Raw genomic sequence first — 24,999 nt, 5'->3', positions numbered from 1 at the left:
ATCCAGAAAACATTTCGGGTGAGGGAATTTCCCACCATATCCTAGAACCCTCCCACCCCTCGCCCTGCCTCTTCCACCCAGCAAAGCCTTCTCTGATCTCTCCAGTGGGGGTGAATTTCTCCTTCCTGAAGGCAAACCCCACTTTGCCTCTCAGTGGCCACGCTTCTGGTTTAGCACTTCGTCCTTCTCTGTATCACTCTGGTTCTCTTGGTGGATTGTGAATTTTTCCAGTGTAGAGACTATTTCTTAATCACACCCCACCACGACCATCACCCCATACCCAGGAATACTAATGATAATAATAATAATAGCAGCTTCTATTTATCAAGTGCTTACTCTGTGTCAGAGACTATTCAAATAATATCTTACTTAATCCTGTATCAGCCTACTGAGGTAAGTAGTGTTACTTTTCCTAAGTCACTTTCCAAGGCTTATGTAGAAGTAAGAGAGGGAGCTTGGATTTCCACTCCAGGCTTGTCTGATTTTCTAATTCCCAAGCTGGTGTTCCTAATCTCTATGATTTCCTGCCTCACACAGGGCTGGGAGAAGAGGCACCCCACAGGGGAATTCCAATCTTGCTTCGCTAAGCGTCAGCACTGCCGAACAGAAAGAACACGAACAAGGTCATTTCACCCCACACGCTCAATTCACTGAATTAAACCATCGAGGGAAAAGTGAGGCAACCCAGTTGGCCTGGAGGGTTGGGGTCACAGCCCCACGGCTAGCCCCATGCCACTTCCTCTGCTGCCTGTAACCTCTGGGCCTCTCACTTTCCTAAAGAGTTTCCAAGGAACGGGAATTGCTCGGTATTGGAAAGCTTAGGCAGGAAGAGGGTGTGGGCACAAACGTATGTCGTGCTTCGTGATCGTGCTGTATAGGACACTAGGGACACCCCCGCTTCCCTGAAGCTTTACTTTCCTGACAAGTTGTGCGTAGATCAAATGTTTACTTTCCCATTCCAGTAAGTCAGCCTCCGGTGGGTGAGTCAATTTGGCTCGTGGCTGGGAGTCTGTGCCCTGGCTTTGTGTCTGTGGGGCTGTCAGTTGACTGTATATACATGGATTATGGGACATACTAGATATAAACACATACTCATGCAGTGTACAGCACACGGTGCATCCACATACACTGTACATATGCATATACGATGTGTATCTATATGTATGCATATATATTATATATATATATGTAAAACCTCACAAAATTATTTTCTTCCCCTATATCTTTGTGCCTTGGTTACTCTGTAGCCCAGTGTTGACGTTTTCTACCAGCTAACTCTCTGTTGTGGGGCTGCCCCGTGCCCTGTAGGATGTTTAGCAGCCTCCCTGGCCTCTGCCCACTAGATGCCAGAGGAGCTCCCCACCCCACATTGTGACCCCCGGAAATGTTTCCAGACGTTGCAGAATGTCCCCTGGAGGAAAAACGTCCCTCAGTTGAGAACCACTGATTTAGCCTCATGTCTCCCTTGGTCATTTGGTGGAGCGGGGCTGCTCATTGGTGAGAGAGCAGATATCCAAAACTCCAGCTAGGATTTGTACCTAAGGAGGCTCTGATCTGCAATTTGAAACTATTCTTAGGATTTCCACGGATTGCATGCTTGCTGCGTGCCCAACAGTAGCTAAGTAATTTAGATCGGTGTTCCTCAGAAGAATCCTTTGGGGCAGCTATTGTTTCCATGTTACAGACGAGAAAACTGAGGCTCGGTGTCACTTGTCTGAAAAGTCACACAGCTAACATGTGGCAGGGGAAATGTCAAGACTAGCTTTGTGCTCTTCACCTCTATGTGAGTGTTTCTGGATCCAGTACCCACACGCCCCATTCACGCTGGGTGTGTGTTGTAATCTCTTGGGTGTGTGGGACAGAAATAAAGCTTGAGAACAGCTTCTCTGTGCTCTGCCCCTCATTGGTTGGTTACCCCAGAATCAGTGAATAACAGGGTTGGAAGAGACCATCAGGGTATCTAAACCAGTGACACAGTAATCTGATAATCACACAAATAAATGAGTAGTGCCCACGATAGCGAGTCCCCTGATGGAAAGACATGTATGACTGGAGAATGGACATGGCGGGGGGGGGTCAGGAGAAGCTTGCCTGGGGAGTGGACGAATAGGAGTTAGTAGGTAGAGGAAATGGGAAGACATTAAAGGAGGGAGATCCCTAAGGTGGCAGGAAGGGGGCAACTTGACCCAGGATGGCTCTGAAGAGGGGTTTCTTAGGGTTGGAGGAAATCCACTGCAGAAAGGGACACGGGATTTGGGAACCTGGAAGTCCTATAGGGTGCGGTTGAGGGTGGGGAGGAGTGACTGCCATAAAATCACAGAAGACTATCCGATCCTCTCATTTTTTTTTTTTGGATTTTTTTTTTTTTTTGAGGAAGATTAGCCCTGATCTAACTACTGCCAATCCTCCCCTTTTTGCTGAGGAAGACCAGCACTGAGCTAACATCCACGTCCATCTTCCTCTACTTTATATGTGGGACACCTACCACAGCATGGCTTTTGCCAAGTGGTGCCATGTCCGCACCTGGGATCTGAACCAGCAAATCCTGGGCCACTGAGAAGCGGAATGTGCGAACTTAACCGCTGCGCCGCCGGGCCAGCCCAGATCCTCTCATTTATAGAGGAAGAAACAGACCCAGAGAAATTACTTGTTCCAGGACACACAACTAGGAGATTGCAGAGGGAATGTGAGAACTCGGATATCCTGCCTCTGTATCAATGGTATTTCCAGGTACAATGCCACCTTCTCCAGGTCCCCTGGCATTGCCTGACCCTCCCTTTACCCCAGAAGGAGACCCCCAACTCTTGGAGCTTCCTACTTTGTCTAAAGAGCAGTGAAAATGCCGTTCTAAGTCCATGTGCACCCTGAACGCCGAGCATAGGACCATACCACAGGAACAGCCACCCCGAAAAAGGGGAGCCCAATTACAGGATCAGCAAGCAGGAACACCAAAATAACTCATGACCACAAGGCAGAAGTTACAAAATGGTCATCTACAGGTCAGATCTGACTCACAGATATGTTTTGTTTGGCCACACAGTGTTTTCAAACATTTTGGAAATGTCTCGCCACCTTCTAAAAATCAGATTCCATATAAAAACTCAGATTTATAGCCTGCATTCCTGCATGGCAACAATTACCTGGAACCGCTGCCTGATTCTCCTCACTTTCCGCAGACATCCAACCACCCACTCTGTTCCAACCATCCACTCTGTTCCACCCGCCCACTCTGTTCCAACCATCCACTCTGTTCCACCCGCCCACTCTGCCGCTTGGAGCGAAGCAGAGCTGCAGCACAGTGTGCCTACCTGCCCTGCTCTGCCCTGTCCCACAGCAGCTCTTCAAAGACCGGCAGATGGTGACCTTGGAATGGCCCCTGGAGTCTTCTGTCTGCAAGCCAATGAAAGCCAGGTCCTTCAGCCGTCCCTCCCCTGCATCGGGCTGCAGTCTCCTCCTGTCGGTCCGGTCCCTTACCCTCTTTCTGGACACACTCCCCAAGGTGCCTGTGTCTCTTAAAGGGATGCATTCAGAACCCAGAACAACGCTCCCCAGGGGGCTGACCCAGGCAGAGGATTTAAAGAAAGTCTTTACATTGGACATCATTAGTTTTCAATCTGGCAATCAGAGCAGCGAGCACAATGTCAACCCCAATTGAAAGAAGCCCCACAACATGCAAAGTTGATTCTCTCTTATGACTCGAGTTAAATAGCATAACCCTCGGCAGGGAAGAGCAAATCATTTCCTGAGACTGTGCAGGCAAACCTGGAGCAATGTGGGAGGAATGACAAGCATCCTGAAACATGTTTCATTTATAAGTATAAGCGGTGAGAAGAGTCTAAGGAAAATACTTGTAAAAGCCCTTGTAAGATGACAGTGATCTAACTGGCTATTTGAGGTTACTACCGGTTCTCTCTGCTCCCAGCAGAAACCCAGGTGGCCTCCTTTTTTTTGCCCTCTGAGGTTAAAACTGCACAGGTAGAAAGCAAGAAAACTAATGGTGCTCTAGAAACAACACTGGCCTGGGAATTTGCTACCCTGGGGACTTTCTCCCATTTGCTTCTGACTATCAGGAACTCAGGTCTGTCACTTAACTCTCTGGGCCTCAGTTTCCACATTTGTGCAACGAGGTTGTTAAATCAGATTAGAAATTCCACAAACTCCAGTGGTGCATCCAAACACGGGTCATCGATGTGCAATTCTTCCCAGGCTTTCTCCACACACAGGTCCCCTGAAATGTTAATCTTTTACTTAATGCTCCCCTTAAAACTTACTTCAATTCTAGTCATAATTTTTCAATTTAGCCTCATCCCAAAACACTTATGAGATCACAGATTGGATGTGTTAATTATGATTGTAGTACATATTAAAATAAATAGCCAGGAATTAAAATTTAAAACAACGTTTGTCCGCGTACCAAAAATCATCTTGTTTGCATGCAACGCTTTGGGACATCAACACTTGGAGTTGTGGATGAACTTCAGGAAGCCCTTGAATATCCCAAAACTGGATACCAAGTTGCATGTGGGAGAGGAGGCTTTTTGTGGGGAGAGATTTTACAAATTTCCTGTGATTCTCGAAAGTCCATTTGTTTTATTAAAAAGCCAAGAACCATTGCCTCTAATTGGATCCCTAAGAACTTGTGAGATCTTTCTTGAGAAGGGACTGGGCAAAAGGACCGGAGATTCTAAATCGCCTGCCTGCGGCACTTTTCAGCAAATTTCCTCCCATCCTTTTCTTTCAATGTCTTCAGATGCACTAAGGAAATACCGTTGAGTTGCTTGGTGAGGCGGGAGTGGAGAGGACTTCTCTTGGACCTGAGCCTGGACGTCGATAGGGCCCAGCCTGATCCTGGCTCCATCTAGGTCCTGGGCAGGTTAGTCTTGGAGGTGCTGGAATGACAGCACCTGGAGGAAGGAGCAGGGCTTTGCTTAAACACTTGGCAAAAGCCCCCAGGACCAGAATCACACTGAGCACAGCTTAAGTAAATCATTCGTTGCTCTTCAGAAGCCTCGGAAGTTCAGCTCTGCAGGACTGTTGCAGGGGCTGGGGCAAGAATTATAAACGCTCTCCTTCCAGCACTGCTGCTCCTGGTGGAACTCCCTGCTATTTCCCCACCTGCTTGTTTTGCAGCTTGCTGAATTTCCATATGTCTGACCCAGATTGTTAAGTGGCTTTGACCGTCTGGCCACAGGAAAAGACCTATGACTTTCTCAGGCCCTGGAAGTGATGGTGGGACAGCTGCAAGCAGACATAAATGTGAACAAACCAGACGTATCACATAGTAGCCTTGATCCTGCCCTGTGGTAACTGGACAGGGAGCTTCTGGAGAGGAGGGGCAGAGTTATTCATCAAAGAGCAGCTAGTGGACATGCAATAAACGGTGAAGGACTGAGTGACGACCGCTACTCAGGGCAGTCGTGTGTGCCATGCACAGGGATGGAAAGGTAATCAAGGGAAGCCTTACAGTAGAGGTGATATTTGAATGATGCCTTAGGGCCGAGTATAATTTTAACAGCACAGGAGGCTTTGGTCTGATGTGGTGAAACACAGGGGCTCTGGCATCTGGCATCTGATTGGGTTCGAATTCTGATGCTTCCATGTGCCTGGTGTGCCCTCATGGAAATTCTTAACCCCTCTAAGCCCAACTGTCCTCACCTACAAAATAGGGATAAGGACAGTGTGTGAGCATTCATTAAGAAAAACCACATAGTGCACTTAGCGCAGAGCCTTAGGACCTGTTCCCTGTGGTCCTCATCGGCATCGTCATCATCATCATCAGAGAGGAAAGTGGAGTGGACATTCTCTGGGGAGGGACTTGAATGAATGGAGCACGAAGGAGGCAGCCAGTGTGCCTATGATTTCCACAGCAACATCAGCCCACCTGAGCTACTCTCTGCTAAAGCTTGCGATCCTGCTAACAGATGTCAGAGGGGCCTTGTAGAAGGAATGGTCAACCCCCTCGCCCTTCTCAGCAGGCTTTGTTCTGATTGGCTGCACTGCTCCATGCTGGCCAGCGTTTGGGCTCTGCATTTCCTCCTGTGACTGTGGAACACTTGGCACCAGGACAGAGTCTCCTGGGTCCAGCCATGGGGACCTCCTGTATCCACAGACCCTGGAAACAGATCCTTCCCATGACTGCATTTCCTTGAAGAGAACCAAACAAGAAGGCCCAGCAGCCGCAGTGTCACTCAGCATCAAAGGAGTCAGGATGCAGGAGGAGCCACAGAATTGCCAGAGGCTGGTGCTGAACTTTTGCTCCTGGGCAGGTCCAGCTAGGCCTATACATCACTGGAGCAGGAGTCCCTCGATGCCATGGACCCTGGTGGGCCCCGTTCATTCCTCACATGGTCATTATCATCCCCTGTGAATCAGACTCAGCTGCTTTATATTTTCTTCTTTGCGCTGATATTATGTCATGGCAGCAAGTAGCTCTTATATCAGGACAGTGCCTGCTGCATAGTAAGCACTCCGGGAGTATTTACCTACAGTGGGAAGAATGCATGAATGAGTATCCACAGTGCCTGGCACATAGTAGATGTCCCATAAATAGTTGTTAAATGGTGAGAGTTTGCCTTCCTGGCTGGAGAGCAGAGGGCAAGATTTTGTTCAGGAAAGCCTTAATGGAGGTGGTTTTTGAACTAGACCTTGAAAGATGGAGTGAAATTCCACAAGCAAGGCTGAGCAGCAGAGCATTCCAAACAAAAGGGACAAGTATTTAGACAGAGGAGGCATTGGGAACATTTGAGAAATTGAGAATCTGGAAATGTAAAGAGGAATTGGAGGAAGCGATGCCTGGAGAAGTTTCCCCAATATTGTAGAGCGTCTCAGAGGCCATGCCAAAGACGGGGAGCCTGCCTCCATCAGCAGTGGAGAGCCAGTGATGGTCTTCAAGGAGAGAAGTAATATGATCTGACCTATGCTTTAAGAAGATTAATATGGCAATGCTTTGCAGAGTGGATTTGAAGTGGAGGGAGACGGAAAACAAAGGTCTGAAACCAGAATCATGGAGAAAGTATGAACAGGATTCGGTGTATTGTTGGATGTTGATTTAAAACAATGGGCAGGGAAGGGGAGAGTCAGAGATGAAGTTTAAGTGCCTACATGACTGACTGAGAGAGAGAGAAAATGCCGTTGCAGCATGAGCAGAGAAGTCAGGAGAAGGAGCAGGAGGGGCTGGGGATCTGGAAAGGAGAATAACGCCAAGCCTGCTTTTGTCTGTTACTCAGATTCCCCATTTGGTGAATGCTTGCGGACATACAAGTGGCAAAATCCCACTGGCTGTTGGAAACAGAGGTTGAGATTCCGAGTGTGGATAGGGGCTGGAGACATTCTGAGTTACCTCCGTAAAAGCCACCGCCATGGATGGAACCGGCCCAGGCCTCGGAATCAGCATAGTTGATAGAGTTGGGAAAATCTGATTTCTAATCCTAGCTCTGCTTCCTCTTCTGTGTGTGACCTTGGGCAAATCTCTTAACTCATCGGAGCCTCTACTTTTCCATCTGTAAAATGGGAACGATAATAAATCTACCTCATAGGGCTTTAGTGAGAATTAAATAACATACACATGTGAAATCCTCAGCGTGGTTTCTACTAGCGGTAGAATGCTCAATATATATAACAATTATCAATATTATTTTATTACTTTTATTTAAAGCAGAGGTTGCAAATACAAATGGCTATAGGAGCTCAACCGGAAAGAGAAAGGAATTAAGCCAATTCTTCATCTAAAAGGAGCAGTGGCTACTCACCTGCAGCAGATTACTGCCACATGAGAATGGGAATTTAGGTTGCCAGACTTGTAATTTTTCAAGAGAAGCCAGAAATCTAGACTTTTGAGAGCTGAAGTTTCCCATTTAAAATGTTGACTCTAAATTTAAATTATAAAATAATATTGTGGCATCCCACAGCGCATGGACCAAACAAAGCATGTCTCTGGGCCGGGGCAGCCCAAGGGCTGCCATTGTGAAATGTGATTGAAGACAGGCTTCCAGCTTGATGCAGAGATCCTGGAAGATAGAGCTGCCACTTCCCCCTCCTGAGCCACTGGGCCCCAACCTCTCCCACATGTAAAAAGACAGCCTTGCAGAGGATGACCTGATCCCCTCCAGCTCGGCACATCTGAGATCTCAAGTGTCTGCTGAGATGGAGTCCACCCTTGATGGTGTCAAGGAGATGAGGGCTGGGAGGGGGCCAGGGCTGGGCGAGCTGCCAGGGAGACCAGGCCTGGCCATGGGGCTGCAGCGGGGAGAAGCCCGTGGTTATTTACCTGCAGTGGAAAAGGACAAGCAGGAGAGGTGGAGAGGCAGAGAAGCAGAATAGCCGACCCGACTAGTTAAACCACTTTACTAGGAACTACAGCTGAACCACACTAAGTCTGAACCTGCGCGCGCGCGCGTGTGTGTGTGTGTGTGTGTGTGTGTGTGTGCGCGCGCGCGCCAGGCTGCCTGAGCTGGGGAGGCACTCGGAAGAGGAGACAGAGGAGAACAGGCCTGTGTGTATATCTGTTTCATCTGTTTGCTTTCCTCGAGTTTATTCCAGTGCGAACAGACCTTTCTAATCTCTTGTCCTCACAGAGAAGGAAATATCAGCCGTAGCTCCATTTCCAGAAATCTTCACAGCACCTCCCTCCCCTGCAACCTTTGTCCCCAGGTCCCCAGGGTCAGACTCTGCTGCCAGGTTTCTGGGTTCTCCAACCCAGAGTGGAGATATAGAGAATCCTACAGGCCACCCTAAGTATTAAGAGCCACCAGCAAGCTCAGACCCTCTTGCCAAGGGATAGCTGAGCACTCCAGGGCTCCAGGGCCTGCTCGGCAAAGACAGGGCAGGTCGATGCATGCCCAGCAGGGACAGAGGAAACACTGCTGTTGTCCCAGCAGAATGGGGTGTGGATGCTGGCAGGGCAGGATCACCTTTCAGGAGGGTACTAGGTTAGCCAAAGGTGAAGATTTGGGTTCCTCCACTTTGCTGGGATATTTGACTTTGATCCATGATGACTTTCTCCCTCTGAGTAGATGCATCCTGTAGTTCAGTGACCCATGACATTTTAGAAAAAGAGATTTGCTATCTTTTTTTAGCGGCAGAACTCTTTCATTAAGATGCCATCTTGCACTAAACCCCAATGTATAAAATATATTTTTAAATGAGTGGTTAACATGTTCCTTAGTTTGAATTCTTGTTCTTTGGCGGCAAAGGTGTGATTATTTTCAAAATCTCAGAAGTGCCTAAAGGAAACTTCAGGGTTCTTTGGAGCATGGTGTTAAGACTACTGATAAAGGGCTCCCTTTCTGGGATGCTGGGATTCTGGGTGGTCGGGGTTCACTGCCTCATCTTTCACAAAGTGAGACAAAGACGCAAGGTTACTGCCGTCATGTTTCAGAAAGTGAAATAAAGACAATAGAAGGGCATTGCAGCATTTCACAGCATTTTACTGATGAGAGTAGAATGGGAGGGAACTAGCAATGTGTGTTGGAAAGAGAAAGGGTGGTGCAGAAAAAAATCTGGGTCTCAGTCTGTTCTAGTTTGGGCTTTGGAGAGTTTGGGCTCTAGTCTTTGCAGGGTTAGTGCTCACTGTGCAGCACTGGAGAAATACTTTCTGATCTGTGGGCTCAGAGTCCCCATTCGTGGAATCCCTTCGCCTGAGGGTCTAGACGGTGGCTGCCACTCACTGTCTTTGGCACAGAATGTTGTACGATCATGAAACCACACAAGTACACTCACTGTGCCACAGAATGGACCCAGTCTCCTCTGCACACCCAAATTTATATATGATACTAAGTTCTATAGGGTGATTACAGACCAAGCAATGCAAATAAACTGCTGGAAGGTCTCAGGTGGTCCCACGAGGTGCAGAAGAGCAGCAAATGAGGTCACTGTTTGTAAGCCCAGCCCTGGAGCCAGACCCAGATGTCAGTCCTGGCTGTATCAATACCAGCTGTGTGATCCTAGACAAGCCACTTAGCCTCTTGCTTTCTCCATCTACAAAATGGAATGGCATGGTCCCTCCTTGGCAGGGTAGCTGGGTTAGTCAGTCTGAGAAGGCACAGCAAGGAAGGCTCTGACTGCACCCAGACCTGGATTCAGATCCTTCTCTTCCACTAATAAGCAAAGTGACTCTGTAACCCTTAGTTTCCGCACTTGTCAAACAAGGATGACAATTAAATCAGAAAACTTGTAAAACACTTTGGTTAGCACTGTACTTGAAATATAGTAAACACCCGAGGAAAAAAATGGTATGACCAAGTACGAGGAAAACTTGGAGGACACAGTGCCAGCTAGATGAAAGAATGGGGAAGAATGGATAGCACATTGCAATAGGGACTGAGCTGGCACCCTGGCCAAGCCCCACTTCCCAGTTGACCTCCAGAAGGTTCTTCCTCTTTCTGGGCTACCATCTCTCCAGCTGTCCAGGGAGGATGTCGCACTCCACAATCAGATTCGAATATTCTCTGTTTTATGGTGAACCCTCAGTTTCCAGTTACAGCCCCACAGAGGGATCTGGGAGTCAGTGTCCAGGGTTCCATCTCAAACACCTTCGGGGTCAGGTGCACATCAGGCATGAGTAAAGGGAACCATCTTGATTGTGTTGTTTTTAAGACCGTCACAAAGTTGACCTATTAAACAGGAAAGAATATGCTTCATACCCAGCAAGAAATGTGCTCGCCCCCACTTTTCTTGAACGACTGCCGCAGCCTCAAATTTGGAGCGACTAGAGGGCGAGTTAGGCCCTGAGGTAAACGGGGGCGCTCCAGCCCCAGCTAAAGGTGGCGTCCACTATTCAGCAACAGTCGATTGTTGCCAAACAGAATGAAGGCTCCATGTACTACATCTTCCAGATTTTCAAGAAAAGTTACAAATCAAATTTTGTATGTATGTGAAATCTTCTGATCATGAAGATTGGTACATAGTTCAAAATCTTTAAAAAACAATACTTCTACAATCTGAAGATTCAGATCATGGATGGCATTTTGCAATTTCAGGTGTAATCAGTTCCTAAAACATAGCAGGTGTTGGCTGCTGTGTCCCCATGCTGCCCGCCTCCATCTCCCCAACAAAACATGTGTTCCTCACTCTCCATAGAATGCATGCTCACCACATTTGGCAGGACCCGGGATGAATGAGGCTCTGACCCAAATGCAGCTCTCCATGGCCATTGTTTTCAACCACGGAGTCATGCTCTGGAGTCACACTGCTTGGGTTCTTACTCCAGCTCCACCATTCTCTGGCTGTCTGACCTTGGGCAAGTTATTCAACCTCTCTGAACTTGAGCTTCCCAGTCTTTCAATAAGCATGATTATAATAATGCCTCGCAAAGGGGTTGTGAGGGTTAAATGAAATCCTGGGTGGAAAGCCTTATCGCAGAGCCTGTCACAGAGCAAAAGATAATATTTAATTTAAAAGAAAAGAAACCTACAGAGAGTTTCACGCCTCAGAAAACGTCGTCAGAGAAGAACAGAACAGCATTGCAAGAGGAAACTCAAGTTCTGGAGAAACGTGAGCTATTATTGCGATTCTCCAAGTACAGAAAATAGATGTGGATTAGAGGTGGTGCGTGGTGTGGTGGGGGTGGAGGGAGAAAGAGTGCTGTGTCAATAGGACATCTGGGTGTGGGTCCCCACTCAGCCATTTTTGTAACTAACCCTGTGACCAGCCATCAGCAAGGCCCTTCCTGCGCCTGGGCCTTAACGTCTCCATTTCTAAAATGAGGGGGTTGGGCCATCTGACCTCAGAGGGCACTTCCCGACTAAAGCTCCGGAATCTTCCGACAATCAAGAATCGCAGCAGCAGAAGAAACGAAGACTTAGTCCACTAACCCCAAACTCTAGGATGGCCATGAGGGGAGGCAGTGTTTAAAGGGAAATGTACCACAAAAGGTAATGTGAGGCTAAAATAACACCAGATTTGCTGGGATAAGAAGGTTTCATTGAGACCTAAGAAGTTAATTGAGACCTAAGACCTAATTGAGACCTAAGTCTTCCAGAATGTGGAGGACATCTCCTGGAAACAGGATTAAGCTGGTCCTGTGCAATCTGTGGGCAGAAGACATTTTAGAGGTGACCATTCTGACAAGCGGAGGTGTCTTCCCTCAGATGGCTTCAGGGCACATTCTCTCACTTCGTTCAGGTCTCTACTCAGATATCACCACCTCAGGTCTGTCTTCCTAACCCTGTCCTGACCCTAAGCCTGTCTCTAGTGACCTGGTCTGAACTGTCATTTCCGCCCCTCTCCATGGCCTTCACACACAGCCTGACATCACATTATAGACTGACTCCCCCAGACGATGGTCAGCTCCTCCAGGCCCTCTTGAAACAGGGCCTCGAACGTAGCAGATTGTCCATAAATATTTGTGGCCAGAAAAAAAAAGAAGGAGGAGGAAGACGTCCTACGACATAATGCTGTCTTTGGTCCTGGTGAACAAAACCCGAAGGTAAAAAATTAATTTTTAATTGTTAAAATTCAGAACTCAGCCTACTGATGGGAAAAGGCGCTGGGGGAACAGGCGATCTTCCTTTTATTTCTGAAAAGGAAGGTTTCCCTATGTGGAGCCCCAGGTGGAGGGCCATGGGGCCCCGCCCTGGGGCAGAGAGACCAGGCGAGGATGCTGAGTTCCAAACAGGCGTTCCATCCGGACAGACCCTGCCTCGGGAGGGATCTCCCCCATTATTCTGGAGCTGTTTGCTGCCTTGCATGGGGCTTTGAAGGCCTGGGCGTTCAGGAACTGTCTTGAAATTTCCCCTCTTCCAGGTCCAGGAGGTCTGTCACTTTCAGGAACTGTTGATTGTCCAGGGCTTATAAACAAAAGAACAAAGGCAAAATCGACTCACTGGAAGGGAAGGAATCTTGAAGCGAACTGAACATAAAACCTGCTTGGAATTTAAACACCCAGAGTGGTGTGCAGAAGGAACACGGTCACAAACCCCAGGGAGGGGTCCTAGAAACCAAAGAAATTCCATCCTGGTTCTCGGTCCCCGTTCGCAAGATTTTCATGGAAGGGGCGGGTCTAGGGTTCAGGGTGGCAGTTTTACTTTACGGGCTGTATGTATGACTTTTGGCAAATTCCTTCCTCTCTGCAGGACTCAGTTTCTCCTTCCGCTGAGAGAGAGATCTGGGCTTCAGCTGGGCACCTTTTTCTCTGTTCCTTCAAACCTCCTTGTCAGCGGCCTCAAAGGCTTCAGCACACAGTCTTCCTTTCCTCCCACCCCTCCGCGCCTCCTTTTCTGTTGGTAAATAAACTGTTTCCGCCTTCATGTGGAATTGCACCCCCAGAATGGGGAAGTCTCAGTCACAGACAGCAGGGTGGGGAGGCTCTCATCACTGGCCAGACCAGCGTCTGGACCTCGGGTTACTTCCTCTACGGCACCAGGGCTAATGGGCCTGCACTTCTCGTCTCTCTCTCTCCAGAAGTAATGGTAACACTGCCTGTTTTGCCAACTCCCCTCCACGACATGTGACAGTAGGACACCCCATGGAGGAAAAGCTGCCAACAAGGGCCCTGAGTCCTTGGCGTTGGGTGAGAAGGTGGAGCTCTCCCAGTATATGACTCTGGGCCTCCCAGGGGATCCATCTCTGCTAAGCAGCATTGACTTCCTTACCGATGAAATGGAAATAAGAACTCTCACCAGCCAACTCAGGGCTTTTGTAAGAATCAGATGGGAAGATAGATTTGGAGGAAACCTTAGAATTGCTACTTAGACCCTTGGGTCTGAGACTCTCAGCTCTGACCTCCTGCCCTGTCTAACGTGCTTTCTTCACTTTGCCCATCCTGTTTGCCTCTCCAGCAATAACAAAGCAGTTCAGAGCACCGGCTCTGGAGTCAGACCGCCGGGAGTTTCATGCTGGCTCTCCTATTTACCAACTGTGTGGTCTTCGGCAAATTAACTCACCTCTCTGATCCTGTTTCCTCATCTGAAGGTGGGGATAAAACAGAACTTACATCAAGGATTGCTGTGAGATAACATACGAAAAACATCTGAGGCAGCACCTAAGATATGTTAGTTCCTGTTGTAATTAGCGTTATCTCTTTGAAGACCCCCAACCTGTTGGTGACAGCACAGCCATCACTGACAGGATCAGTGTAAAACTGAACATAACTAAGGAAACTAATAGGTATCCTGAAAACAGTCAGTTCTCAAGGTGGGGTCCCCAGACCTTTGGGAGTCCTAGAGATCTGTTCAAGGGACCCACAAAACCAAAACTATTTCCTAGATAATACTCCTTTGCCCTTTTCACTGTGTTGACATTTACACTGATGGTGTAAAAGCCATAGCAGGTGAAACTGTTGGTGTCTTTGCATGAATCAAGGTAGTGGCACCCATCTGTACAATTCATCACTGCATTCTTTACCACTAGACACTGCCAGAAAGAAAGAAAAAGAGTGTGCTTCACTTAATACCGTGTTTTATTAAGCAATAAATACTGCTAATTTTATTAAATCTTGACCCTTGAGTATACTTCTTGTTAATATTCTGTGTGACCAAATCAAGACAGGCTTAAAGAACTGCTGGACAAGGGCTGGCCCTGTGGCCAAGTGGTTAACATTCTGTGTGCTCTGCTTTGGTGGCCCAAGGTTCGTGGGTTCGGATCCAGGGTGCAGACCTACTCCACTCACCAGCCGTCCTGTGGAGGCATCCCACATACAAAGTAAAGGAAGATTGGCACAGCTGTTAGCTCAGGGCCAATCTCCCTCACAAAAAACAAACGAACAAACAAACAAACAAACAAAATGAATGAGGTGAGCCTGTCACTTCAAGGAAAATCACTACCCACGTTTGTTGCCAATAATAAAATTCAAGCTTTCAAGTGAATTTTGGAAAATTTATATCTGCTACCATGAGCTTGTCAGCTTCCCAAAACTTAAAGGTTTTTCTAATGAAATTGATGGTAATATTAGCGAATGTGATTTTTTTGATATTATGGGATGAAATGTGTCCACATTTAGAAGATCAGCATAACTCAGTGAACTAATGTCCAATGCATGACATTACAAAATCATGCCTGGGTAAAAGAGCCATTTAAAGTTAGACCAATGGGGGGCTGGCCCCGTGGCCGAGTGGTTAAGTTCGCGCGCTCTGATGCAGGCGGCCCAGTGTTTCGTTGGTTCGAATCCTGGGCGCGGACATGGCACTGCTCGTCAGACCACGCTGAGGCAGCATCCCGCATACCACAACTGGAAGAACCCACAACGAGAAATATACAACTATGTACTGGGGGGCTTTGGGGAGAAAAAGGAAAAAATAAAATCTTTAAAAAAAAATAAATAAATAAAGTTAGACCAATGGAGTGTATGTAATAAAATATGAAAAGTTCATTGTTATGGTCCCAGAGTCCACATTGCAACTACCACTTGTCAAGTTTAAAGTAGTATCAAAGAAGAATACCCACAATGTCTGAAAAGACCATTAAAATATTCCTCCATTTTCCAACTATGCTTCTCAGCAAGACCAAGCTTTGTTTATACACTTCAACAAAACTGCACATTGCAACATTGTGATTAAATCCAAAATCGGATATGAGGATCAAGTTGTCTTCTAAGTCAGATGTTAAAAAGATATGCAAAGATATAAAACAATGCCATCTTTCTCAATATTATGTTTTGTTTTTAAAAATTTTTCATAAAGAGAGACCTGCCCGGCAACGTAGTGGTTGAGTTTAGATGCTCCGTTTCGACAGTCTGGGATTTGCAGGTTCAGATCCCAGGCAGTGACCTACACACTGCTCATCAAGCCATGCTGTGGTGGTGTCCCACATACGAAATAGAGGAAGACTGGCACAGATGTTAGCTGAGGGACAATCTTCCTCAAGCAAAAAGAGGAAGATTGGCAACAGATGTTAGGTCAGGACCAATCTTCCTCACCAAAACAAAAAAAATTTCATAAAGATATGTTAATTATGTTAACATGTAATGGATTTACTTTTGTTACTTTTAAGTAAATTAATAAATCAATATTTTAAAAACGTGTTTTAATTTCTTATATGGTAAATATTTATAGATATACTCTATATAAACAAAATTATTTGTAGTCCTCAGTCATTTTTTTTTTTAAGAGAGTAAAGAGATCTAAGATCAAGGAGTTTTAGAATCACTGCTATATCAATGTTTGAGAGAGGCGGGCAGAGAGTAAAGAGAAGGTCCATATGCCGAGCATAGGAAGTGATATCCTGTTGCTCTCTGCCCATCAGTCCACACCAGGAACACTCTGGAGCATCCTGTCTAACTCTGACCACCACACCATGTCCCCCAAAGACCAGTGGCAATAACTGGGTAAATTTACCCTGGAGAAAAGCAAAAATAAACACGAAAACTAATCTTATGGAATCAGAATAGCTTCTTCAAACCTCTGAAAGCTTGTCAGACAAAAGTTAAAGCAAAGGGCAGTATAAGAATGGCCCCAAATGTGTATTTTGCTACACTAGAATTATTTTTTTTCTGTTTTCTTCTCTAATTGTTCTTTCTATCCTACAATGTTGTTCTGGTTTCTTCTCTTTTTCTCTTTCTTTTTCTAGCTTTTCTTCTTTCTCTCACTCTCTCCTCTTTCTTGCCTTCCCTGCTTTTCATTAATCTTCTCACTTAATTATCCACAATATATAACAAATATATTTTTATTATTTTTTTCAAAGAGTTTTATCTTGCCTTCCTTAAAAAGGTGAGTGTGAGAAGAAAAAGAAGAAGAGGAGGACAGAAGAAGAAGGAGGAGAAGGAGGACGATCAGGGGAAGAAGAGAAAGGAGAATACAAAATAATAATCTGCTTTTCTTTCCCCTCTGTAGCCTGATGCACTGAATAAGAAAGAGGTTTAAATGTGAGTAACTCCCAGTGTAGGAGCAAGAACATCTGTTCCCAGCGTGGAGAGCAGGAGGACTGTGTAAGGCTGAGCCCTGGGCTTTGGGTGTTATTTATCTCAGTGTCATCAGAGAGAAAGAAAAAGTCACAAAACAGTAAGTGTGAACGTTTTGCAGGCAATGCAAAGGAAATAGAATAGAGAGTTCTTCAAAAGAAGAAGTAACAAAAGATTCCTCTTCTAGAAAAGGACCTTAAGGAAATAATCTAAGATATAGACATAAAATTATCCACAAGAATTTTTGTCACAATATCATTTAAAATAATGAAGAATTGAAATACCCTAAACATTCAACAATAAATGAATAGTTAAATCATTTCTGGGACACTCAGGCAACAGACTATAAAGCAACCAATAAAAAACAATTAATAGAGAAATACTTAATGGCATGAGAAATACTCACTAGATAATGTTAAAATTTTTTGAAATAATCAAAATATCAAATGACTTTTGGTATTTATTCAGTGTCATTTAATTGAGCTGTTGCCTGGACTATAGCAAATACTGGGCATTCAGTGGTGGACATCGTCCCTGCCTTTCTGCAGCTTAAATTCAAAGAAGAAATACAGATTTTAAACAATTAATTATACAAATAATGATTACATGCCATTTAATCCCTATTTCAATAAAGAAACATGCAAATCAGTGAGATAGATTCTGTTATCAGGCCCATTTTTAAAATAAGGAAACGGAGGCTCATTGCAATTAAACAACGGCTAGTAGGTGGCGGAGCTGGAACTCAGACTCCAAAGCCCAAGCTCGAAATAAGTCACAATGAAGGGGACAGAGCTATGAGAGGAGCCACCCAGGGCCCCACCAGGGAGAGGGTCTAGCCCAGGCCTGGGTATAAGGAAAAACTTTCTGAAGAAGCAACCTCTACCTGAGACCTGAAGAATGAACTGTAGTTATTTGAGAAGGGCTTTCCAGACCAGGACCTGGGGCACAGTCTGAGAAATGAAATATCAGTAGAAATGGCATGTGGGGATGCCAGGGTATTAGGGGCGGCAAAAATAAAGTCAGAATTGTAAACAGGGAACTGATAGTATAGGGCCTTGAAAGTTGCCATAGTTCAACATTATTCTTGAAACTATTGGAAATCAGTGAAGCACTTTAAGCGGGAAAACGTCTGAGTTAGTTTTCCCTTTACAAAATATATTTCTGTCAGCTTGGTGGAGAATAATTTGGTTGAGTCAAGAATGAAGGCTGGGTGAAAACCATCAGCAAACAAACCGAACCTTCGGGTCCACAGGGGAGTCTGAACCTTTGTGCCGAACATGGACATCCAGGCAGCTCAGAGCTAAGGACGGAGCATTTCCAATCCACCTGTAAATTAGCTCTACCTCACACAGCTAGCAACGTTAAAGATGCGCATACCTTATGGCCAAGCAGGCACACCTCTTTTTCTACCAGAAGGTTCTCACAGTATTGTTTATAATGTCAGAAAACTTTACAAATGTCCGCTAATAATAGCATAGACAAACTATGTAATATGAATACCGTGGTACGAAATAGAACAATGAGAATGAATGAACGTTACAGCCAGTTTCATCAGCACTGACAATCAGAAACTATAATGTTGATTTTTTTTTTTTTTTAAATAGAAGTAACAGGGAATTTACACAATACTTCTCACCACTCCTTACTGGGACATATGTCACATTAGATGGCACCTTAGAAGATGGATGTTATCAAGGTTTTTGGTTTCCACTGAGAGATTCTGAGTATACAAATCAGTGCTTGACGTGTGGTTGAAAGTATCCAAAAAAGTTGAACTTGTCAAAACAGAGAGTAGAATGGTGGTTTCCCAGGGGCTGGGGAGGCAGGGAAGTGGGTAGATGTTGGTCAAAGGCTACAAAATTTCGGTTATAAGATGAAAAAAAAGAAAAAGAATGAAGGCTAGGAGGCCAATTAAGAGGCTATAGCAGTCAATCACTAGAAAGATGATGGTGGCAAGAACCAGAACACAAGAAACAAAGGAGAGAGAAAAGATGTCTGGTTCCAGAGGTATTTTGGAAGTAAATTTAACAGAGGTAGAGTTTAATTGAGTATGAAGAGGTGAGAGAAAGGCAGAAATCGGGTGCTAGGATGATTCTCAAGTATTATGCAAATTGAGGGTCCAGTCCCTGAGAGAGAGAACACGGGAGGGGGGATGTTATTTTGGGGAAGGAGATAATCAGTCCAGTTAGGACAAGCTGAGTTTAAAGCACTTGTGTGACATGGAGAAATGCCTAATGATAAGGTCAAATCTGAAGCTGCAATTAGAAACAATGCCTAACAATAAGGTCAAGTCTGAAGCTCAGGAGAAGGAGCTGGATCAGAGGTCTACATAGCTGATGATTGAGCCTTGGGAATGAGATTCCCTTGGGAGAGGTATATAGCAAGACAACAAGGCCTAGAATAGAACCTGAAGAACACCAACATGTAAAGATTGGGCCAAAGAATAAGACTGAAAAGAATAAAAAAGACTGGGGAATGAGCAGCAGCCAGAAAGATAGTAAGGAAAATGCCTACAAAGGAAAAATGTGGTATCCTAGAAACCTGCAGAGAGAATGATTCTGGAAGGTGGAAGTGGTCAGCACACAAAGAAATGTCAACTGGATTTAGAAACAAGGAAGTTGTCAGTCATCTTTGGGAAGCCAGCCTTTTGTTGCAAGATGGGAGCAGAAGTCAGACTGTAGAGTAGCTGCTTGGCAGGTGAGTAGGAGAGAAAGAAGTAGAGATTGCACATGGAGACACATTACATGGCTCTAAAGGCAAGGAGGAAGGTGGAGTGGTACCTAGTGGAGAGCCCAGGCCAAACACTGATTCTTTCCCACTTTATAGTTATCGTCATTTGAATAGATGAACTAACCAATTTCTCTTCGCACGCACTAGAACCGATAAGTGATGTTCCTACTAATTGGTAACCACCAAACTTCTAAGTCACTTGATTTCTCTAAGAAGAAAATGCCAGAAATAAAGATTATGAAAGACATCACAACATTTGATTTGAACACCAAGGAGGCTACAATTGACCTTTTTGTTTCCACAGCAGCAATAAAAATTATTTTTTATTATAACAAATATTAAATATTATTATAATAATATCAGCTAACATTTACTGATCACTCACGTGCCATACATTGTTTTAAAGACTTGACACATATAACTAATAACTAATCCTCACAACAACCCCAGGAGATCAGTTATTATTCCCATTTTTCAGAGGCAGAAACTGAGATGTAGAGAGTTGAAGTAACTTGTCCACATTAGCATAGCAAGTAAGTGTGGGAGTCAAGATTTTTTAGAGATGTTTCTCCTTGATTCGTCCCAAAGACAGAGGAGAAAAGATAAATGGAAAGGGTTGAGGGCAGGAAAAGTAAAATAACTCTGAGGTTACCAGGACACTTTTATTGCAGAAAAGTCCTGGCATGAAAAGAGAACAAACTGGTCTGTAGGTACTCTCAGTTCCTTTTTCCTGGTGGCTCAAGAGCAGGCAATGGTTCTCCCTGAGCCAAATGCTCTAGGCCCTGCTGGTACCAACCACATAATTATGTTCTTTGAAATTCTAGTTATCTGATAGCCGGAGCACAGAAATGAGCTGAAAATCCCAAAGACTGCTGAAGAGCAGAAAGCAAAAAGTCTTTCTTATAAATGGTCATCCTTAGTTGATTCCATATCTGCATACTTTTATAATATTAACTGAGTGCCTTCATATTGATTTTCTCATTTAACTTCCACAACAAGCCTAAGGTAGACAAGGAGAGGAGTTTTGACCTCTGGATCTTTGCACATCCTGTTCCCTCTTCTTGGAACATTCTTCCTCCTCTCCCCTTTTCTTATGTTGTTGCTTAGTCACCTGGCTTATCGTTTCCTATGTTTTAGTCTACTAAGTTAAAAGACAGGAGAATAGTCAGAGTTTCAAACAAATATCTTTATTTAGTTATGGATTAAATGAGATTATGATTTATCTCTCTACTTAAGTGGAAGTAACACCAATATCAGTCCACCCTTGGCTGCCTGGGTATGCCAGAAGTACTCAAGGATAAGTAAAATCCAACCTACTTAGAAGTTTGTGAGCCTTGTATCAGTCAGGATTCAGTTGGGGGTAGATTCACCATGAGTGTTATGGAATACTAGAGTTATTACAAAAATTAGACATAGCACAATTAAGAGAGAAGCTGGGAAATGAAAGCCTTGAAGGCGTGTTTGAAGAATCAGAAAAGGAGCCACAGTATATCTGAAAAGTCAAGCACATCCAGCCAGTTAAGTGGGCTCACAAGGGAATAGTGCATGAAGAGGTTTATAGGAATCCATTACCTCTCAGAGGCTACTGCCTCCTGGAGTCCAAAGACAAGGCAGTACACCTAGATCTGCTGGTTGTCAAGAGGAAACACTGGATGAGCTGAAACCTACCATGTATCTCTGTGCCTATCACATCTGACCTTCAGAGAGTGATAATGGCTCCTGCTTCACTACTGCCTTCCAAATCTTATCAAGTTCCTCTTTTGCACAACTCTGGCCTTGGAGCACAAAAAGGGAACCATATGTAGTCCCCAACCAAACCAAGCTGACACAGTAAAATCCAGCACACGTTCTCAAGAAATAAAAGGCAAACTAAAGTGAGGGTTGACTGATGTGGGAAGGGATGTCACATTAGAGTCGCCCTTGACTCCTCTTACATCTCCCACATGCCCAGTTTGTCATCAAATTCCACAGCTTTTATCTCCACAATGACGCTTACTTATCCCCTCTTCTCTACCACCATGGTCATCACCCTAGTTCAGATGGCCCTTACCTTTTGTCTTAAAGATTGAATGTCTTTCAAGTCCTCCACTCAGCCCACTCTCTGTGACTTTCACATCCTTTGCACTTGATATTTCTTCTGCCTAGAATGCTCTTCCCCTCCTCTATGCTTCAGGTCTCCTTTAAAAAAAAAAAAAAGATTGGCACCTCAGCTAACATCATTGCCAATCTCCTTTTTCTCCTTCTCCTTCTTCTTCTTCTTCTTCTCCCCAAAGCCCCAAGTACATAGTTGTATATTCTAATTGCAAGTCTTTCTAGTTGTGCTGTGTGGGACACCGCCTCAGCATGGCTTGATGGGCGGTGCTGGGTCTGCACCCAGGATCCAAACCGGCAAAACCCTAAGCTGCCAAAGTAGGGCACATGAACCCAACCACTCGGCCAGGGGACCAGCCGAGTCTGAGTTAGTTGCTTCTCTATTCTAACACTTATTACACCAAGGTATTGTTTATCTATCTTTCTCTGTATCCTCACAAACTAGTCCTTGGCAATAGGGGCTCAATAATTGTTAGATGATTGGCAGAATAAATGAGTGAGCGAATGAATGAATGATGTCTCTCTATTTCTAGTGTGTCTTCTGTTCAATATCTTCTATATTCCACATTGAAATTATCTTTTTAAAAGCCTGACCATCTTCAGTGGCTTGTCACTGCCAGTGAATAAAATCCAAAATCCTCATCTGGGCATTCAAGAACCATCACATATGACCCCAGCCTGTCTTTCCTAAACTTCTCCCAGGATTCCTCCACAAGTTTCCCCTGCATACCAACCAACCAGGTTATTCCCTGAAAAAGAGTAATTATTTGCAATAATAATCTCAAAAAAGCAGCTTTTACTTACTGCACTTATATTATATACTAGGCACTGTGTTAACATTTTATATATGTATTTTATTGAATCATTACAATAGCAATCACAAGAACCACATTACAATAACAATCACCATAGGAGCTGAGGTTCTCATCTCTCACCCTCATTCTAGAGTTAAGAACACTGAAGTTTAGAAAGGATAAGTCACTTCCACAAGGTCACACAGCTAGTAAATGACAAAACCAGTATTTAAACTCGTATATTATATGACTCCAAAGTCAAGATTATACCCACTCCACTGTCCCTCATCTTCCTGTAAGTGGTTCTTAATAGTTGTTTGTTTAATTAATTAATTAGGTGCTTACCATAACCTAAACACTCTGTATAGCTTTTCTCACTTGAATTCTCACAACAGCTTTATGAGGAAAGAATAATTACCCCCAGATTATAGATGACAAAAGTGAGACCCAAAGACGTGAAGTAACTTACCCTAAGTCACACAGATCAAAAGGGACAAAACTGGATTTGGACCCTGGTCTGTCTACCTCCAGAACTGGAGCAGCTAACCACTGTCAGAAACACCATTGCTGGAGATGGAGCAGCCCCTCGTTACCGTCTTGTCTTAGTGTCCTTGCTTTACAGGTAAGGAGACAATTCCCAGGGAGGCTAAATGACAGCACTTAGTGGTGGTAAACAAGGACTCTGTCCTGCTGTCCAGTGTGTTTTCTGGTCAGGGGAGGTCTATCTCCTTCCCTGACCAGAAATTGATCCTAGGCCATGTCAAGATGAGAGTCAAGTCCTCCCCACTACTCAGCAGGGAGCACACCCAGCCCATTCAGTCTTTGCTCATTCTGTACCCTCTGCCTATTAAAATTCAACTTCACTCTGATTGTCCTCAGGCCATCTGTTTCCTGTTTTCTAAGAATATAGAAAAGAGTGAATCAGAGAGGTTTCATACCTGCCTTCCAGGAGCTTCAAAATAAATAGTGACAATACTGATAGGAACACTGCAATCATTAAACAAAGTTTCCATAAAAACAAGCACTCAAGACTGTCTACTCATATAAGCAATGGAGTCAGTGAGTCCTGAAAGCTGTGTGTTTATCCCAGGTTCCAGGGAAAATTATCACCCTCCTGGAGGAGACGGAATTTCAAGAAGAGTTGAAATACTATAAGAGATGGAGCCCATCCACCCAGAAACTGGAAGTTGGCTGGGGTTAAGGTGCCTCCTGAGAAGACATGAAGATGGGAAAGGCATTTCAAACTGAAGGGGCAGTGAATTTTCTCATTTATTCAATCATTTATTTTTTCAAAATAGACATATGGTGCACCTACTATGAGCCAGGAATTGTATGAGAGCTTAAAAACAGAAGCTTAGCCTAGACTAGTATTGGAAGAAGACTTTTCTGCTGAGATCTGAAGCTAGGAGATTGTAAAGACAGGGAAAGCATTCCAAGTGGGTGCAAATAGCAGGGGCAATAGCCCTGAGGTGAAAGAGAACATAGTACATTGAAAGAACTGAAAGAAGGCCAACGTGCATAGAGAGAATCATCATGAAATGGGATAATGGATTGGTTAACAAGTACCAAATGATGAAAGGCCCTTTAGTTCATTTTATGGACTTTTATAGTTAGGTTGTGGCAGTTTTAAAACTTGACTTAAAAATTGTTTGGTACTCTTCCCACTGAGAAGAGCTCTAGGTCGTTCACCTCGAATCTGATCTCTGTGATGCTGTGCCAAACTCTGAGCTCAGGTCTTAAGAAATGGCAGCTTCTACTTCCTGTTTTTTGGCACACTTTTGGAACCTAGCCACCATGTTGTGAGGAAGCTCAAGCAGACTGTGGAGAAGCCCACACGGAGAGGCTAGATGGACAGGAACTGAGGTCCCTGAACGTTAGCCCCATTTGAACTTATAAACAATAGCCAGCACTAATTTGTCAACCATATCAGTGAGCCATCTTGGAAGTGTGTTCTCCATCCCCCAGTCAAGCCACTTCAGCTGATGCAGCAAGGAGCAAATGAGCCTTCCCTGCTGAGCCCTGCCCAAATTGTAGATTCTTCTTTTTTTAAATATAATTTTTTTTTTTTGCTGGGAAAGTTTTTCCCTGAACTAACATCTGTTGCCAATCTTCCTCTCTCTTTTTTTTCACTTTCTTTCCTAAAACCCCAGTACATATACAGAATATACAACAGAATATACAGTTGTATATTCTAATTGTAGGTCCTTCTAGTTCTTCTATGTGAGCTGCCACCACAGCATGGCTACTGACAGATGAGTGGTGTGATTCCAAGTCCAGGGACTGAACCTGGGCTGCCGAAGTGGAGCCTGCCAAATTTTAACCACTAGGCCATCAGGGCTGCCTAAAATCGTAGATTTTTTAATGCAACATAAATGATTGCTATTGTTTTCAAGACAGCAAAGTTTAGAGTACTTCATTACATCATAATAGATATCAGGAATGCAGGGAAATGAGAAGCCATTGAAGAACTTTTGAGTATTAAGAAGTTTGCTTCTAATTAAAGTTTACTTTTCTGTGTAATGGGAAATATCATAGTTATTTACAGCATAGAGC

The 24,999-nt window shown here is 44.6% G+C and overlaps 1 long non-coding RNA gene across 1 annotated transcript; it reads left to right on the top strand.

Annotated features, from left to right (window-relative positions):
• The first annotated feature begins 12,008 nt into the window (after positions 1 to 12,008).
• LOC111767768 (uncharacterized) lies at positions 12,009 to 14,435 on the top strand. Its single transcript, XR_011425042.1, has 4 exons — positions 12,009 to 12,147; positions 12,243 to 12,424; positions 12,742 to 13,220; positions 13,399 to 14,435. It is a non-coding gene; the product is annotated as an uncharacterized lncRNA (long non-coding RNA).
• The last annotated feature ends 10,564 nt before the right edge of the window (positions 14,436 to 24,999 follow it).

Source organism: Equus caballus, chromosome 14, assembly GCF_041296265.1.
Source record: "Equus caballus isolate H_3958 breed thoroughbred chromosome 14, TB-T2T, whole genome shotgun sequence".
Classification (NCBI taxonomy): Eukaryota; Metazoa; Chordata; class Mammalia; order Perissodactyla; family Equidae; genus Equus; species Equus caballus.
This window is presented reverse-complemented; position numbering and strand designations above follow the sequence as displayed.